The 20,850-nt window shown below is 34.7% G+C and overlaps 2 protein-coding genes across 7 annotated transcripts in view; both read left to right on the top strand.

Moving 5' to 3' along the window:
* The window catches only part of LOC306670252 (putative selection and upkeep of intraepithelial T-cells protein 1 homolog), a 201,674-nt gene that overhangs the window by 61,689 nt on the left and 119,135 nt on the right, over positions 1-20,850 (top strand). The window lies entirely within an intron of this gene.
* The window catches only part of LOC306670164 (selection and upkeep of intraepithelial T-cells protein 8-like), a 152,106-nt gene that overhangs the window by 104,262 nt on the left and 26,994 nt on the right, over positions 1-20,850 (top strand). The window lies entirely within an intron of this gene.

Here is a 20,850-nt window from a genome sequence, read left to right as displayed (position 1 = left end):
TCTAATAATATGCTGAAATGGATATATGTTTCTAAAGTCTGCACAAATAAATGTAGATTAATATTATTTTCCTTTTAAATAATTGTTTTAAATTTTTCTTTACATTTTAGATATACATGACAGTAGAATATATTTTTACATATCATACGTACATGGAATATAACTTTCCATTCTGGTGGTTGTACATGATATGGAGTTATACTGGTCATATATTCATATATTCACATAGAAAAGTTATCTCTAATTCATTCTACTGTCTTGGAAGCTTTCTATTTTATTAACGTAGGCACTCAATACTATAAACATTCCTCTTACAACTGTCTTCAACTTATCCAAAAAGACTTTGATATGTTGTATCTCTAATCTCATTTGTTTCTAAGAATTTAATTTCTTTTCTCATTTCTTCTATGATGATGTACTCATTTTAAATAGTATTGTTCAATGTCCATGTTTTTATGTGATACAATTTTTCTTGCTCTTTCTTTCTAGTTTCATTCTGCACAATCTGACAGGATGCACAAGAGTCTATTAGTATTTTTGTAATTGCTAATACTTACCCTGTGTCTTCAAATTTGGTCTGTTTAGGAAAAGGTTTTATGAACTAATTAGCAAAAAGGGGAATTCAGTTTTTTTTTTTTTTTTTTTTTTTGATGAAATGTTCTGGATACGTTAGTTGGTTAGTTTGATTTATAGTATTATTTAGGTGGAATTAATTTTATTGATTCTGTATTTGGATGACCTGTCTATTCATGAAAGGGGTACATACTCCACTTTCCCCAATGTAAATTACCCAGCATCAACCTGGAGTGCAGATGAACCTGTTTGACCAGTTGCTGGCATGTTCCCAATTGCTGGTATGGGACACAAGGAACACAGGGGGCTCTCTTTCTTTGGTGTCCTCAGCCTGGATTTCCCTAGGCAAAATCCTCTGCATCCGTTTCAATCCTAATGGTCCAGACACACTCTGGATGCCACAGGAGGTGACTGCTGGGTCAAGCTGGCAACTTCCTTTTTGAATTCCCAATCTCCCACTTCTGCTCACTGCTGTGCAGCCACTTGAAAATGCTTCCTGCAGCTGTGGCTCTCTGGTTCCTGCCAGACTTTCAGCCTGTTGACCAAGAAATTTTGATCACTTATTGCTCAACAATCTTCCCCACCACCTCTGTGTCAGTTAATATCAGCCTCCCTCTCTATTCCACAGATTCCTCAAAACCTATTTTATTCTTCATCACTGGAGAGACTGGCATAGCTGAGATAATTGAAGAATCTGGGCAAAAAAGAAAAGTAGGCTATTAGTATCTGCTATGACTTAGGTGCCACCATGGTCCCCAGTAGCTTCCTTTGCAGAGGGCCTTAGCTCTATTTTGTACAGTGGAAAGCAATGACCAATGCAGCCACCTTAAACACTCCACAGTTTGTATATCAAAGACCACACATTTTTCACCTTTTCAGACTCCAGCAGACTTAGCTGCTGTCCAGAGTTCCACAGAGTTCCATCCTTCTGCCCGACCCTACACGGTTGGTTGTTTTAGTTTTCCATTGGCAATGATTATGGAATATTATAATATTAAAAGATACTTAAGGAATCTCTCCTTTTCCAAATATGCTTTTCCTTACCTCCCTTGTGGGGTAGTGAGCCTATGTCTTCTTGGTAGTTCAGGTCAGTCATCCCAGAAAACATCAAAAAACCCTTCTTGTCCCATTAGAGGCATGAGGACTCTGAAGTGGCTGAGTGGCAGTCTTAAATTACAACTCAGTGGAATCATTTTTGTGTGTTTGGTACAGCATTGCTTCCTCTGGAACTGAGACCTCCAGGTCAGCAGAACATCAAGGCATGGAAACAGCATAAACTTCATAGGAGGGTCACTCGGTATAATGGTGAGTGGTGCCATGCGTATTTCCATTCCTTGATTCCTGGGCTCATGAATTCTGGTATTTGAAAAGGGGTACCATACACTGGATGCTAATTCTGACCAAATACCAACTCCAGAAATCCCGGAAGTTATTGTAACCCCAACAGCATATAACTTAGTCTTCAAAAGATCACTCCATAGTTCTATCAAGTCAGCTACTTCAGAAAAGTGGGGAACAGTAAGAACAGTGAATTCCATGAGCATGTTCCCATTATTGTACTTCTTTACCTGTGATTTGAATTCCTTGATCTGAAGTATTACTGAGAAATACCATAGTATTGGACGAGGAATTCTCTAAGTACAGAAATAACAGTTTTGACATAAGCATTACGTTTTATCCAGGGAGAGGGTCTTTCAGTAAGTACAAATGATGTAAGCAGTTCATTATAATCAGCCTGCCACCAAACAACTAGCTGATCACCCTGGGGAATGTTATGTTATGTTGGAGTTCAGTATTAGACCCTGCTGCTAGCAGATTGGACACTCAGTGGTGGCAATAGCCATGCTATCAATATTTCCTCTAACCATTGCATTAGTAAATTGTATGTTTTATAACTATTTTAACTTGTCTAAAACTTGAGGTGTTAACATAAATGTATAAAGGAAGTTATATTTTCTTAAATTCTTTTAGAGGACACATGAACAAAACATAAAAACAATGGTACCAAGACACAACACTTCTATCAATAGCTTTGGAGAAAAAGCACATAATAATTGACTATTATGTTTTTAGCTGGATTATGTGGGTAATACTTTGTGTAACCATCTTCCTACGTTGTCCTATTTTTCTATTCCTAGCAATTGTTGTTTTATCCATTGTTCTAGGGTAACCCAGATTCCTTAGAAAATATTTGAATTTTCTGTCATTATCTGAGATTCCTGTTTGGTAAGTCCAGCAGATAACCTGAGGTTCTGCACTGTCATGCACACAGAGGTGTAACTTTAAGTTATGTAGCTACACCCCTAGCACAGAGATAAGGAAACAGACTCAAAGATTAATTTGTTCCTGATCACATGGGAGGATCTCAAAAACAAAATTTTAGACTCTAAGTCCTATTCTTTCTTTCATTTTATGTGGACTTTGTGTTTTCCTCGTGTGTGTGTGCTAATGCTGTTCATAGAGAACAATAACTTGCACAATTTGTGCCAATTGGTTTTGCAAATGTAGATTTATAGCCTGTTTAGTATATCATATTTTTTCAGGTCCTGGGTTGACTCATTAAAAAAAAAAAAGGATAAAGCTTTCTTCCCCTCAGTATATAAACAGTGTGATATCTTCATTTTGAAGAAAAGTAGTACACAAAAATCACACATATAAAATAAGAAAATGTGTGCTGGATGACAGCCATCTTACTGGTTGTCAAGACAAAAGCTAAAAAGCCATGTTTACCAGGTGTAAAAATATAAAATTTATGGGAAATCCCAGAAGAGATTCTTAAGTGAAACACTGTGCAAGTAGCAGAATATTGAGAGTCTCTCAGAACTTAGATTTGAAGACAGATTTTACTGTTTTCACTGGTTACGTAACCTTGGAAATCAGGAAGAAGTTTTGTTATGTATTTTGATGTTTATTCTCTTAACAACCATATGGAATACTTATAAAATAGATATACTATGGACTCCTGTCTACACTTTAATGTATGTATTTATGCTATCAGAATCTATGGAATAAATGGCAAACAAGAGATTAATGAGTTTATAGATGTGGGTTTGAATAAGATAAAAAGATAAAGGGGACAGGGAGATGACATTCATGGAAGCATCACTTTCTGTTGTTTGAGTTGTCTTCATAAAATTGTATTTTCTCAATGAAACTTTAAACTTACTTTGACAATCAAGGTCAATTTTCTTATGTTAACCTAGGCTACACTGAAATCTTCCACTGATTTCTCCTCTTTCCCTTCTATTTCTTCTCCTCCTCCTCCTCCTCCCCTTTTCCTCCTCCTGGTAAAATACACATTACATAAATGTTACTATTTTTACCATTTTAAAGTCTGTAGCTAAGTGGTATTAGCTACATTCACACTATTGTGCAACCATCACCACTAACCAACTAAATATCTTCATCTCCCAACATGAAACATTTTACGCATTAAATAATTTCTGATTTCTTCTTCCTACAAACTCCTGTAAACTACCATTATACCTTCTTTCTCCATGAATTTGACTACTCTAGAAAACTCATATAAATAGAATTATGCAATATTTGTCTTTGTGCAAGTAACTCATTTCATTTAGCATAATGTCCTTAAAATTCAACCATGTTGCAGCTTATATCTGGATTTCCTTCCTGTTTTAAATGCAGTAATATTCCATTGTCTGTTTATATTACATTTTGCTCACCCATTCATCTATTGATGGATATATGAATTGTTTCCATGAATTAGTGACTCTGTATAATGTAATTATCAACACGGATAAGCATATCTTGTTGAGGTCATGCTTTCAATTCTATATGATATATTTCTAGAAGTGGGATTGTTGGATCAGATAGTAATTCTGTTTTTAATTTTTGAGGAACTGCTGAACTAGGTGCAGCACAATGGCAATACTATTTGTGTTTGTCACTGCTTTAGTTAGCTTTTTCACTGCTATGACCAAAAATCCTGACAAGAACAAATTTAGAGGAGAAAGAGTTTATTTGGGAGCCCACAGCTTCAGAGGTCTCAGTCCATAGATTTTTGGCTCAGTTCCTTGGGGTGTGAAGTGAGGCAGATTATCATGGCAGAAAGGCAGGACCAAAGAAAGCAGCTGGGAACATGGCACCTAGGAAGCAGAGAGAGAGAGAGAGAGAGAGAGAGAGAGAGAGAGAGCTCTGCTCAACAAGAACAAACCCCACAGGCACGCCCCCAGAGACCCACCTCCTCCAGCCACACTCTATCTACTTATAGTTACCACCAAGTTAATCCCTGTCAGAGATTAATATACAATCAGGTTGAACCTCTTATAACCCAATCATTTCATTTCTAAACTTTCTTGCATTGCCTCATACATGAGCTTCTCAGGGACATCTACCTAACGTAAGTCATCAGTCAACTTTTCATTGCTGTCACCAAAATATTCAACAGGAACAGCTTAGAGGAGGAAAAGTTCATTTTGATTTATAGCGTTGCAGGTTCATTGTTAAAGGACTTCTGTGCTCTGGGCCTGAATTGGAACAATATGGAAAAATTGCATGGTGTACTCAGTTTATGGTGGCAGGGAAGCAGAGAGAGACAGAGGGAGGGACCTGGCCTTGACCTACCTGGTGCCAAATGGCTAGGCTCCAAAAACAGGCTGCTTTGCCACCAGACTCACCAAGTCCAGCACATAGCCTCCCTGCTGGTCCCCAGGATCCATCACCAGGCCCTGTTTCACCTGCCATCTGGATGTGGCCAGCTGCTTTGCTGCCCACCTGCAACCCAGCTTCCCCAGCATGCCACTTCGCCTATAGGTCTGCAAGCCAGCCTTCCCACACTAAGCTCCCAAGCAGGGAAATTAGAACTCCAATCTCAAACACAGTGAGCAACATAATACAAGGAAGGACACATAACCCACATCCCATACTCACAAGCTTAGATCATACTTCAAGAAGAAATGAAAAGAAAACCAGGTGGGCACAGCCAGTCAACACATACACACGCTGACTATTTTGTCTATCATTGTGGATATGACTCCTGAATTTCTTACTATTTAACCAAGATTTTTCTTTTTTATTTTATTATTGTTGTGGCTTATTTGTTGTGGCAGTAGTTCTGTTTCACTTTTTGATTTTGGGTTTCCATATTGAATTCTTGTTTTATTTGAATATGTACTGACTGATTCAAGGACTCCCGCACATATTCCTATTGCTTTTATTTCATTTTGTTCTTTCTTTTCTTTTCCTTTCTTTTAAATGTTTCAAATGTTGTTGTAGTTTTTTGCTTTTTTCTGTTTTTTTTAATGTGTTATTGCTCCATGCTCTGTATTTTGAAGATTTTGTTTTATGATTAGTTTATTTTGATTTTGTTTTGTATCATTGTTATCACTACACTATCTCCCTTGTGTCCCTCTTTCATTTCTCTATTACTGACACTCAAATTACAGTCTTTCTCTCCTCCTTTATATTCTTGTCCCCTTTCAAACTAACAACATATTCCATGTTACCACTGCATCTGCTCTATTCACCCTTTGAAATTGCAAACACTTTTCTACCCTCCTATCTCTTCTTTATACATACTCAACCCTATCCTTAACACTCTTAATACTAATTGAGGTATATAACATCTCCCTAGACCAATGTCACAGCAATAATTAATACAGTAGGAGGTTTAGGCAGCACCTATTGTTTGATTTTAAGCCAGACATAATACATGATTAAGTACTGTTTTTACTGATGGAAATTGCTAATACCATTATTCTTATGTATTGTACCAATTAACCCTAGATATCAAAGTAGGAAATAAGGACCTATTATTTATTTGTTAGTGTAGAGGGACACAATAAACCCATAAGAGAGACACTCTACAGTATCAGATCCATCCAATAGATGGGTAGACACAAATAATATGAAAAAACAAGGGAACAAACCCTCCATAATAATTCAGATTACCTCAACAATAGACTCCATTGACACCACAGTGGAGGAAATGTCAGAGGTAGAATTCAGAAAATTCATGGTTAAACTTATCAACAAGGTAAAATATGATGTAAGAAATAAAATCAAAGAGAAAATACAAGAAGTGAAAGATAATTTCAACAAGGAGATAGAGATCTTGAAAAATCATTCAGAAATCTTTGAAATGACAATCAATAAACCAAATTAAAAATTCAATGGAAGATATCAGTAATAGAACAGATCACTTGCAAGATAGAGTTTCAGGCAATGGAGAAAAAATATATATAATCTAGAAAATAAAGTTGACCATGGAGAAAAGATTGTTAAGAGATGATGAACAGAACTTCCAAGAAACATTGGATAACATAAAAATATCAAACTTAGGATTTATCAGGATAGATGAAGGTTCAGAGATAGAAATCAAAGGAATGCACAATTATTTTAATGAAATAATATCAGAAAATGTCCCAAACCTTAAGAACAAAATGGAAAATCAAATACAGGATGATTACAGGACCCCAAACATACAAAATTACAACATACCCACACCAAAGAACTTTATTATGAAAATGCCTAACGTACACAATAAGGATAGAATTTTAAAGGCTGCCAGAGAAAAGTGACAGGTCACATTTTGAAGGAAACCAATCTGAATCTCTGCTGATTACTCAATCAAGACACTCAAAACCAGGAGGTCTTGAAAGAAGATACACCAAGTTCTGAAAAAAAAAAATATGAATGCTAGTCAAAATACTGTACTCAGAAAAGTTCAGCTTCAGAATTGATGAAATAAAAGCAATAGTTAAAAGAATTCACAACTAGAAAGCCTACATTACCACATACTCAATAAAATATCTCACAAAGATCAAATAAAAAATAAAAGTGAAAATCAGCCAAGGGAAGAAGTACACTAGAATAATAGTGAATCAAATAAGAAACTAAGTCAAATTAAAAAAAAATCAAAATGAGGGGGAATAAGAATCATTTCTCAATAATAACACTGAATGTAAGTGGCCCAAACTCATCAATCAAAAGACATACATTGGCAGGTTGGATTAAAAATAAGAATCAACAATAATACTGTCTCTAAGAGAGTTACCTCATAAGCAATGACATCCACAGTCTGAACATAAAAGGATTGGGAAAATATATGTCATTCACATGGCTCTTGTAAATAAGCAGGGATTTCTTTCCTCATATCAGATAAAATGGACTTGAAGCCAAAGTTAATAAGAAGGGACCAAGAAGGTCACTTCATATTGCTTAGGGGAATTATACATCAGCAAGACATTGCAATCATAAGTATTTATGTCTCAAACATTGGAGCATATATCAAATGTCAAGAATCAAATAGACCACAATGCAATAATACTGGGTGACTTTAACACACTTCTCTCATCACTAGATAAATCTTCCAAACAAAAACTAAAGGAAGCTATAGAACTAATTAATACAATTAATAATTTAGACTTAACAGACATATATAGAATATTCCATGAATCAAGGACTAAATACACTTTCTACTCAGCACCACATGAATCCTTCTCTAAAATGGACCATATCTTAGGCCACGAAGCAATACTCAGCAAATACAAAAAAAAAAAAAAAAAAAAAAAAAAAAAGAATGAAAGAAAGAATTTCTTGAATTCTATCAGATCATAATGGGAAGAAAGTAGAAATCAATGATAAAATGAAAAATAGAAGCTTCCCTAACATGTGAGACTAAATACACTATTGAATGACCAATGGTTACTAGAAGAAATCAGGGATGAAATAAAAACATTCTTAGAGGTAAATGGGAATTGCAACACAACTTATCAAAATCTCCAGGACAGTATGAAGGAGTTCTAAAATTATTTCATCTGTGAACAGAGATGATTTTATGTTTTCCTTTCCAATTTGAATACATTTTATTTCTAATGGTTATTACTAACACTTTCACCATTATGTTTAATAGAAGCGTCAAAAGTGGGTTTCCTTGCCTCATTCCAATCATAGAGGAAAGGTTTTCATTCTTTCATCATTGAGGATGAAGTTAGCTAGGAATTTCTTCACATAAGATATTTTTTGTACTGAGACTTTTCTTTCTGTTTTTAGTTTCTTGAATGTTTTTGTCATGAATGGATGCTGAATTTTTGGCATAGTACTTTTCTGCATTAATTGAGATTATCACATTTCTTTTTCCTCATTCTGTTAATGTACATTTGTATGTTGAGCTATCCTTGAATTAGCAATAAATTCTGCTAGTATTTAGTATACAACACTTCTAATGTGCTTCTGAAAATGGTTGGTATTTTATTGAGAATTTCTGCATCAATGTTTATAATGGATACTCTTCTATTGTTTTCTTTTTTGTACTTCTTTGGGTTTGGTTTTATATATATATAAACCTATCTGGCTTAGATTTTATACTTATCATGAGAGTTATGGATACTTGGTCCCTGATACAGAAAGTTGATAGTTAAAATGATCTAAGGAATGAACTAAGAGAAAATTTAGGAAGTAGAAGAACATTTTAACAATGAGATAAAAATTCTGAAAAAGAATGAAACAAATGCTGAAAATGAATGACTCAATAAATCAAATTAAAGATTCAGTTGAAAGTGTCCCCAATAGATTAGGTCACAGAGAAGACACATTTTTCAGGCCTCCAGGCCACACACAACGTCTATAATCCTGAAAACAAAGTCCGCAATAAAGAAAAGATGATAAAAGACCATGACTAAAATATAAAAGAAATCTGGGATAACACTGAGAGACTAAACATAAGAATCATTAGCATAGAAAAAGCACCAAGATACAAATTAAAGGACTACACAACCTTTTCAGTGCAAAATTATAAAAAAAAAAAATTACTAACTTTAGGAATTTTGTGGAAATACAAATATAAGAGATAAGAGCAAAAAAAGATCTTCTTTAAGACACATTATATATAAACTATCTGATTCATAGAGTAAGCATACAATTTTAAAAGCTGCAGGAGAAAAATGGCATGTCACAATGGAAGGTAAATTATAGACATGCCTCTGATATCTTAGTCCAGTCCTTAAAAGCCAGGAGGGCTTGGAATAATATATACTAACCTGTGAAACATAGTGGGTGCCAATCAAGATTGCTATATCAGCAAAATCGTTTCTGAGAATTGAGAACAAAATAAAAATCTTCCAAGATGAGCAAAAGCTGAATGAATTCATGATCACTAAGCTAATGCTACAGAAAATACTTAGTGAAATATTACATATAAAAGAGACAAAAAATAAACATCAGAATGAGTGAATGAATGAATCTCACTAGAAGAGTAGCCAAGTAAAGGAGAATAAAGTGTGAACCAAGAAAACATAAGTGAGCACTCCAACTTAATGGAAAAGGTACCGACTTCATTTATAAGACTTCTAAGTCTCAAGAAATAAAATGAAGAATCAATAAGTGGAATGGCATCAAATTAAAAAACTTCTGCACAGTTAAGGAAACCAGAGCACCAAGAGAGAGCCTGCAGAATGGGAAAAAATCTTTGCCATGTATTCTTCCAACAAGGGATTAATATCTATAATACATAAAAAATCTTTAAAAAGCTTAACACCAAAAACAAACCAAAAATAAATAAATGACCCAATTAATAAGTGGCAAAATAATTAATGAGAATTCTCAGAATAAGAAATACAAATAAAAAACAAATATATGAAAATAATGTTCAATATTTTTAGTTATCAGGGAAATTCAAATCAATGTTATGTTGAGATTTCATCCCACTTCAGTTATAATGGAAATCATGAAGGATACAAATAATAATAAATGAAGACAATTATATGGGGAAAAAGATAGACTCATCTATTGTTAATGGTACTATAAATTATAACAATCAATCTGGAAAGCAGTATAGTGATTCCATAAAAAACTAGGAATGAAACCAACATATGTCCCAGCTATTATTTCGTTTTGGTATACAAAAGAAATAAAATCAGTATCCTATAATGATACATTCATATCAATGTTTATACCAGCACCATTCATAATAATGAAGTTATGGAACCAGCCCAGGTATCCATAAATAAATGAAAGGATAAAGAAAATATTCTATCTATAATAATGGAGTTTTATTCAGTCATAAAGATGAAGTTATGTCATTTGCTGATAAATGGAAGGAGTTGGAGAACATCATGCTAAATGAAAAAAGTCAGACTCAGAAAGTTAGTGGTCCAATGTTTTCTATCATATGCAGAATCTACAGAGAAATAATTTTTAAAAGAGAGGGATTCCATGAAAATCGAAGGGAGAGCAATGGAGGAGATGAAGGGGATCAAGATAGAGGAATAAATATATCACAATGAGTCACAATTTAAGTATATCTTTAAAGTACAAATTACAAAAATAAACGATGAATAAGCTGAAAGAAGCACACTAGAATAAAGGAAAGGAAGCAGGGGTAGAAAGGAGGGGAGGGAAAGTAGAAGTACTGGAGATTGAAATGGAGCAAATACTATATGCATGTATGAAAATGTCAAAATGAAGTCCGTTATTATTTAAAATTATGATCCAGCAACAAAAACTTTAAAAAATAAAAAACAAAAACAGTGTTCTGAGTGGTATATGGTAGATGCTCTAGTGAGCCACCCAGATCACCCTTCAGTTTTGAGATGCCTATCCCTATGTTGCTGGGAGAATCGATAGTTACAATTTCTCAGCTAAGTGTGTCTCCAGGAGTTGTCTTAAGCCATGGCAAGCACCATCATAATTTATGCACCCTCTTCATGTGCAAAGGCAGCTTATACCAATGGCTGGTAATTGTGGTGGAAGAAAGGTCTGGCACCCTTTCCTCAAGGCCCAACAACCCTGAAGGACAGTTCTGACTTCTTGGAGGATTAACCTTTGTTGTGACTCCATTACAATTCAAGAATTCTTCCTGCTCAATCCTACTTCTTTCACTTGACCACTGGTGTTAATTCTAAGGGTATGCCCCCAACAAAGTAACCCTACACACAGTTCCACATCGTAGAGTCAGTTTCCCAGGATCCTTAACTAAGACAAATGTTTATCATGTGATCTTCAGAAAGGGAAATCCTTAGTGTCTAACAAGAAATTATTATCCTTTCTATTAATCAGGTAAATTTAAATAAGCTAAATAAACTAAGCAGCACTTATGATTGTGGGCTGAAAGTCTCAATATATTAGTTATCTTCAATCCAAATCCTAGCAGGTTTATTTAGCTGGAAACCATTAATAACTCAAAAGTTTACATGAATAAAATAATAACAACTTTGGATATCCAGGAAACCTATTATTCTGGTCAGAGAATAATTTAGTCCTGCTAAATTCCAAGGGGGAGTGATAGAACTATCAGCCTTAAATAGTCACACCCTTGAATGTGAATAGGGCATTGAGGTATGCATTAAGGAACTTTTTCTCTTGTCACAAATATGGAGGCTTGACCCAAATAATATCTCACTATTCCCCCAGGTAGTGACTAACAATGGAATAAGATTGTAATGATCCCTCAAGTTCCAGTTTTCATAAGTAAAAAAAACAGGATGTCCCTGTTTTCTAGCCTCCTTTCCGTTGGTGTAGCAGAGAGATGACCCAGGAGGTTTGAGTTAGCCCAACAGAACAAGCTATGACTAATGATGGAGTTATCTTTGTTTTAGAGTCACATAAGTGTTACTTTATTTTAATCCCCTAAATACCCAGGGCATTACAGTAGCAGGGGGCCCTCTCTACAAAACAGTGACCACAGTGAACAGCCCAGCTATGTCTGGACTAAGCACAGCTTTCTATGCAATAATAAGAGTCAGGAATTTGTCTGTTTCTACTCATTTTGATCTGACTTTTATCTCTGTGTTTGGTAGTTGTAGACTATATTCATGCCCCTTTTCGAACACATTCTTTAAAAGTTTCCTATGGATAAATAATTGCCAAAAGAGGCTGCTGAAGCCTTGACTAGATTCCTCTAATTAAAAAAAAAAATTCCATTGTCTAGTTAATAAGAAAGCTTTAAAAATTATTTTCCAATTGCCTTCCCTGTGTCTTTATCTACATTGACTGTAGTATAACTTTCAGGAAGAAAACAGAATTGATATGGGAAATTTTAAAAGGATGATATTGAGTAGGGTTGGGAATGACAAAGGAAAATTCTAAATGATGTTTACATGGGGAATTTTCAGGGCATGACTATTAATAAGAATAAGAATTCCCCTAAATCTTTCCCAGCAGTATCATGATGTCAAGGGAAGACACAAGGGAAGTATATGAAGAAACACACATTGGCTCACATATCACCTCAATTCAGGGCATGTCATGTTGGAGCAGGTCTGTGGCATACATAACACAGAGATCTCTCTAGTGATACAAAGGTAGGGAGAAAAGTTTAGCTAGCACAAAATGTAAACCCAGGTAAACAAAGTGTTGGCTTGGACTTGAGTGGAGGTATGCTGGTGCAGCAGCATTGCTGAACTACCTGCAGGCACCAAGGAAACGATCTGGAAGACCTAGAAGAAATTTTCTCTGTGTTCTGGAGCTCAAGTAAGTGATCAGATTGCAGGTGCTGGTTGGGGACAAGGATATTTCTGCCTCCTGAAGTTTAGCCTTAGGACTTTCTTTAGCTCTATGTCTAGAAGATCTCATCAATCTTTTTAACACAGGACAATGATATCTGGGGGCTTAGGAAGCTAACAGGCAATGAACTGCTTTTAGAGAGAGGATTTGCTTTCAAATTCCATTATTCAGATTACTGATCATATTCCCCACTTCCCTGACTTCCAGAAGTTGTGCTACTTACCCAGTCACTTCTTTTAAGATTTCAGAGTAAAAAAGAGTGGAATCAATCAGTGTTTTAGACCTGGTAGTCACCATGGTGGGTGTCCCATTTACCAAGATTTGTCTCCTGAAATATAGATGGTTCAGTTAATAAATTTAAATATTCACTAAAAAGTTATTAGCAATATTTAAATGATAGTTTCAAAAGAAGTCTTTTAAAAACTGATTCACTGAGGTATAATTTTACATACAGCAAATTGCATTATATTTAAGAATATTTTGTTATGTTTTATTTACATATACAAGCACAAAATTATCCCTGTAGTCAATATAATGAACATATTCATGACTCCAAAAGGTGTCTTCATGTACTTTTGTAAATGCTCCTTTCTTTCCTTCCTCCTGTCCCCAAGTAACCACTGACTGGCTTTCATAAAGATCACTTGCATTTTCTAGAATTTTTTATACATGGAATCATACCATCTTCATTTTACCCTTTTTTGTATAATTAATTTAGTAATCTTGTTGAGATTCATGTCTGTTGTGTATATAAATAGTTCATTCCTTTTTATTGCTCTACATATTATATTCTATGAATCATCACAATTTGTTCAACCATTCACCTGTTAGTGAAATTCTGAGTTATTTCCAATTATTGTCTTTTACAAATAAGGCTACTATGCCTTTACATGTGTAAGTCTTCTTATACTTTTGTCACTCTTGTAGTTGGTTTACAAAATCAAATATCTCTCATAGATTCAAGATCTGGGTTAAAGATTCTGCAATGGAGGGAGATGCCAGAATACCTACCAATCATTTAGAGATTACAACTCTTGGAATTTTGATCTGCTTTTCAAGCTGGAATGCCAGCTTCCCTGCATCTGTGTGAATCCAACAGTGGGGAAGTATTGCTGATATTCCTTTGTCATATTTGTCAGATATGTAAAATAATAAGATACAAAGCACTATTTCTTTAAATATTTTCTTATTGGCTGTATAAGTGCCAAATAGGCCTATTGTTTTTATTCAATAGTAGAAAAATTTTGTTAGTGTCCAGGACCATAGGAATTTCTTCCTTCAGATCTTGACTCATTTTTCTAGCATACTGACTATGATTTAAATAAAACCCTACACTTCCCTTTAATATGTAGTGTTTGAAACACTTTGGTGATGGTATTAGTGGGTTTATTTGACTTACAGACCCTGTGAACCAACTTACAGAGTTATCAGATAAAATATAGGATGCTCAGTTAAATTTGGATTTCAAATAAACAATGAATAATTTGTAAGATACAATTTTTTCAAAATGTCATGAATGGTTCTTTTAGTGTTATGTCTAAGAACACTTTGCTAAACTCTGTAAACCTAAACTGTGTAAACAGTTTATGCTGATTTTATTTTCTTCTCACAAATATATAGATATATATTCATATCTATGATTCACTTTGAGATATTTTGTTAAAAGTTGCAAAGTTTGTTTTATTCCCTTTTTGCATATGAATGTCTAAATTTTTTCCACTACCATATTTTCAAAAGACTGTTCTTTTCCAACTGAGTTCCTTCTGCACTAAACAAAAATCAGTTATCTGGGTTCATGTGGATCAACTTTTCCATTCTATTTTTGTTCCATTTAGGTATCTATCTATGCTTCTGCCAACTCCACATTATCTTCATTAATGTAAATCTTGAAATTGGGCTTAGATTTCCTCTGACTTCATTCTGCTTTCCCAGAATTGTTCTGGCTATTCTATCTAGTCTTGTCTTCACATACAGATATTTAAATAAACTTGATATTGACCAAAAATTGTTCTGTTGTCTTTGACCATCCTGTGCTGTAACAGAATAAACAGGCTGGGTAGTTTATATAGAACCAAAATTTATTTCCGGAGGCTATAAAGTCCAAGATCAAAATCCCAGTGTCTGTCAAGAGCCTTGTGTGGTGTCATCCATGGCAGAAGGCAAAAGGATCAATAAGAGAGAGGCAAAGAGGCCAAACTTATCCTTGTCCTTTTATAAGCAATGAACTCTCATGATAATAAACACACTCCAATAATAATGGCAAGAGTTCATCAGAATGTAGTCCTCAAGGTCTAACCACCTTTTCAATGTCCCACCCCTTAACACTGTTACAGTGGCAATTAAATTCCAAGAATTTGGGAGGGCACATTCACATAGCAATTGGGAACATGGTTTAGCTCTCCAATTTAGATTTTATTTCCATTCAATTGTAGTTTTCATCATACATTTTGTTACATTGAAACCTCATTACTTCATTTTTGGTGCCATTATAAATAGTATTTAAAAATTTTCAAACTCCAAATGGTTATGGCTTATGTATAGAAAATCGCAATTGACTTTTGAATATTAACCTATAATTTTCAACATTGCTAGACTTATAGTTTCAAGAGATATTTTGAAGGTCCATTTGATGTTCTACTTTGACAACCATGTTATATATGGTTAGAGATAGCTGTCTATCTCCCTTTCCAGTCTGTCATTTTGCACTGGCTAGTACTTATAGAACAGTGTTGCATTGGAGAAGTGAGATAGGACATACTCTCCTTGTCCAACAAGGGAACAAGTTTTCAATTACTTTCATTAAAAAATATGTTTGGTCTGCCTAATTGCTCTGGCTAAAGTTTCGAGGACAATGTTGAATAGAAGTGGTGAAAGAGGACACCCCTGTCTTGTTCCCATTTTTAAAGGGAATGGTTTCAGTTTTTCTCCATTAAGAATGATGTTGGCCATGGGCTTAGCATAAATAGCCTTTATAATGTTCAGGTATGTTCCTACTATCCCTATTTTTTCTAGTGTTTTGAGCATGAAGGGGTGTTGTATTTTGTCAATTGAAATAACCATATGATTCTTATCCTTAAGTCTATTGACATGATGGATTACGTTTATTGATTTACAAATGTTGAACCATCCTTGCATTCCAGAAATGACCCCACTTGATCATGGTGCACAATTTTCTTAATATGTTTTTGGATACGGTTTGCCAATATTTTCTTAAGAATCTTTGCATCTATATTCATCAAGGATATTGATCTAACATTTTCTTTCCTTGATGTGTCTTTGCCTGGTTTGGGTATGAGGGTGATATTAACTTCATAGACTGAGTTTGGTAGGGTACCCTCCTTTTCTATTTACTGGAATACTTTGAGAAGTATTGGAATGAGTTCTTCTTTGAAGGTCTTGTAGAACTCGGCTGAGAATCTGTCTGGTCCTGGGCTTTTCTTGGATGGTAGGTTTTTAATGGCTTCTTCTATTTCATTGCTTGATATTGATCTGTTTAAATCATGTATGTCCTCCTGGTTCAGTTTGGGAGGAGCATATGTCTCTAGAACTTTGTCAATGGCTTCTGTACTTTCTATTTTGTTGGAATACAGATTTTCAAAGTAGCTTCTCATTATGTTCTGTATCTCAGTGGTGTCTGTCATGTTATTTCCTTTTGCATCATGTATTTTAGTAATTTGAGTCTTCTCTCTCCTCTTTGTTAGTGTGGCTAAGGGTTTCTCTATTTTGTTTACTTTCTCAAAGAACAAACTTTTTGTTTTGTCAATTTTTTGAATAGTTTCTTTTGTTTCAATTTCATTGATTTCAGCTCTGATTTTAATTATTTCCTGTCTTCTACTACTTTTGCTGTTATTCTGTTTTTCTTTTTCTAGGGCTTTGAGCTGTAATGTTAGGTCATTTAATTGTTGACTTTTCATTCTTTACTGGAATGCGCTCCATGCAATGAATTTTCCTCTTAGTACCGCTTTCATAGTGTCCAAGAGATTTTGATATGTTGTATCATCATTCTCATTGACCTCTAAGAATTTTTTAATCTCCTCCCTGATGTTTTTTGTTATCCATGTTTCATTCAATAGCATATTATTTACTCTTCAAGTGTTAGAGTAATTTCCTTTTTTTATTTTGTCATTGATTTCTACTCTCAGTCCTTTATGATCTGATAGAACACAAGGCAGTATCTGTATTTTTTTGGATTTCCTAAGGGCTGCTTTGTGGCATAACAGATGGTCTATTTTCGAGAAGTTTCCATGTGCTGCTGAGAAGAAAGTGTATCCACTCGTTGATGGATGGAATATTCTATATGTCCATTAAGTCTAGGTTATTGATTGTGTTATTGAGTTCTATGGTTTCTTGGGTTGGATTTTGTTTGGAAGATCTATCTAGTGGTGACAGTGGTGCGTTAAAGTCGCCCAGAATTATTGTGTTGTGGTCTATGTGATTCTTGAAATTGAGAAGGATTTGTTTGATGTACAGGGATGCACCATTGTTTTGGGCATAAATATTTACTATTGCTATGTCTTCCTGAAATTAAAGAAATTAAAGAAATTTCCTAAAGAAATTAAAGGGATATGAATAGGAAAAGAGGAACTTAAGCTGTCACTATTTGCGGATGACATGATTCTATATTTAGAGAATCCAAAAACCTCTTCCAGAAAACTTCTAGACCTCATCAATGAAATCAGCAAATAGCAGGCTATAAAAACAACACACATAAATCTACAGCATTTTTATATGCAAGCGACGAAACAGCTGAAAGGGAAATGAGGAAAACAACTCCATTTGCAATAGCCTCAAAAAGAATAAAATACTTGGGCATCAATCTAACCAAAGAGGTAAAAGATCTCTACAAGGAAAACTACAAAACACTGAAGAAAGAAATTAAGGAAGACCTTAGAAGATGGAAAGATCTCCCATGCTCTTGGATAGGCAGAATTAATATTGTTTAAAATGGCCGTACTACCAAAAGTGCTATACAGATTCAATGCAATTCCAATTAAAATCTTAATGACGTACCTCACAGAAATAGAGCAAGCAATCATGAAATTCATCTGGAAGAATAAGAAACCCAGAATAGCTAAAACAATCCTTAGCAGGAAGAATGAAACAGAGGGTATCGCAATACCAGAACTTCAACTATACTACAAAGCAATAGTAACAAAAACAGCATCGTATTGGCACCAAAATAGACAGGTAGATCAATGATACAGAATAGAGGACACGGACACAAACCCAAATAAATGCAATTTTCTAATACTAGACAAAGGTGCCAAAAGTATGCAATGGAGAAAAGGTAGCCTCTTCAACAAATGGTGCTGGGAAAACTGGAAATCTATATGCAACAGAATGAAACTAAACCCCTATCTCTCACCCTGCACAAAACTCAACTCACAATGGATAAAGGACCTTGAAATCAGACCAGAGACCTTGTGTCTTATAGAAGAAAAAATAGGTCCAAATATTCACCTTGTTGGCTTAGGATCAGACTTCCTTAACAGGACTCCCATAGCACAAGAAATAAAAGCAAGAATCAATAACTGGGATAGATTCAAACTAAATAGCTTTCTCTCAGCAAAGGAAACTATCAGCAATGTGAAGAGAGAGCCTACAGAGTGGGAGAATATCTTTGCCACTCATACTTCAGATAGAGCACTAATTTCCAGAATCTATAAAGAACTCAAAAAACTCTACACCAAGAATACAAATAACCCAATCAACAAATGGGCTAAGGAATTGAACAGACACTTCACAGAAGAAGATCTACAAGCAATCAACAGATATATGAAAAAATGTTCAACATCTTTAGTAATAAGAGAAATGCAAATCAAAACTACACTAAGATTCCATCTCACCCCAATTAGAATGGCGATTATCAAGAATACAAGCAACAATAGTTGTTGGAGAGGATGTGGGGAAAAAGGTACACTCATACATTGCTGGTGGGACTGCAAATTAGTGCAGCCACTCTGGAAAGCAGTGTGGAGATTCCTTAGAAAACTTGGAATGGTCCTACCATTTGACCCAGCTATCCCACTCCTCGGCCTATACCCAAAGGACTTAAAATCAGCACACTACAGAGATACAGCCACATCAGTGTTCATAGCGGCTCAATTCACAATAGCCAGACTATGGAACCAATCTAGATGCCCTTCAATTGATGAATGGATAAAGAAACTGTGATATATATATATAAATATAAATATTCACTATACACAATGGAATATTGTGTATAGTATATTAGAATAATGTGTAGCAATATATATATAAATATTTACATATACACAATGGAATATTACTCAGCTATAAAGAATAATAAAATTATGGCATTTGCAGGCAAATGGATGAAATTGGAGAATATCATGTTAAGTGAGATAAGCCAATCTCAAAAAATCCAAAAGAGGAATGATCTCACTGATAAGCGGATGATGACACTTAATGGGGGGTGGGAGGGGGACAAGAATGGAGGAAGGAGGGACTGTATAGAAGGAAAAGAGAGGTGGGAGGGGTGGGGGGGAAGGAAAAAAATAACGGAATGAATCGAACATCATTACTCTATGTAAATATATGAATATGCAAATGGTATGCTGTTACTCCATGTACGAACTGAAACAACATGTATCCCATTTGTTTACAATAAAAATAAATTAAAAAAATATGTTTGTAGTGGATTTTTTGCCTATTGACTGTATGTGGTTAAGGTAGTTTCCCTATTTTTCTGATTTGCTGAGAGCTTTGATTTTAAATAGATACTAAATTTGTTGAATGCCTTTTCTATATCTATTGAACTGATTATCTGTTTTTGTGTTCTTGTGAATTAGTATTGCTGGTAATAATATATTGCAAGGTTTTTCTATTCCTTATGCTAGTATTGTTAATTAGTTTGCTTTCACATAGGCAATAAATCCCATTATATTTTTACTGTCTTTGCATTAGACAATTAGTTTTCTTTTAGAGCAATTAGAACAAGAAAAATCTAGATTTTTACTTAAATATATTTGTTAAAGATGTTCTTCATTTCCTTTGTTGTTGGTGGTGGTGGTGTAGATGCACCTTCCTACAACTAATGTTCTGATTGAACACTAAATATTTCCTAAATAGAGGGAATTCAGGGGTAGGGAGATCGTGGGGGGAAGCAAAGAAAATGGAGTGAGAGTAACATATTAACCTATGTACATGTATGATTACACAGTGTGACTCAACATTGTGTACAACCAGAGAAATGAAATGTTTCATCCCATTTGTGTACAATGAATCAAAAAAAATTTCTTAAATATTAATAAACTGGGGAGGAAAAGAAAACTCTTTTTTTTTTAAATTTGAGAATATATTCCTCCTTCATTTAACTAGTTCCTCTTTTGAAGAACATCTGTCTTTTGTACATATTCCCACCCACTCCACCAAGAGGTTCTCACCAGAGCTGAAAAGATGCTAGTGCCATATTCCTGGACCTACAGAACTGTTAGATAAACAAATCTCTTTTCCTTTTTACAAATAACCCAGCCACAGGCATTTTGTTATAGCAACTTAAATATTCTAAGACATCCATCAAAGGTAGAAGGTTTTATTCCTGTTCCTCTCCACCAGTTTCAGTGGGTTTCCACAAGTGTCCAAAGGCTGTTTTTTGTTGCTCTTCCCTGATATGTTAAGGTTTTAATTTTATAGGGAAGATGGGTGGATATAGGGTGGAGTTTAAATAGTGGTTTCTGTTGTTTTCCTCCAATCAGCAGCAAAAGTTGTTCAAAATTTTCCTAGTTGAGTTCCTGAAGTAAAGAACTGCAAAAGAACACTCACATTTGCTCTCCCCAAAGTTTTTCTACTCAG

This window comes from Sciurus vulgaris (assembly GCF_902686455.1).
Source record: "Sciurus vulgaris genome assembly, chromosome: 1".
Taxonomy (NCBI): Eukaryota; Metazoa; Chordata; class Mammalia; order Rodentia; family Sciuridae; genus Sciurus; species Sciurus vulgaris.
This window is presented reverse-complemented; position numbering and strand designations above follow the sequence as displayed.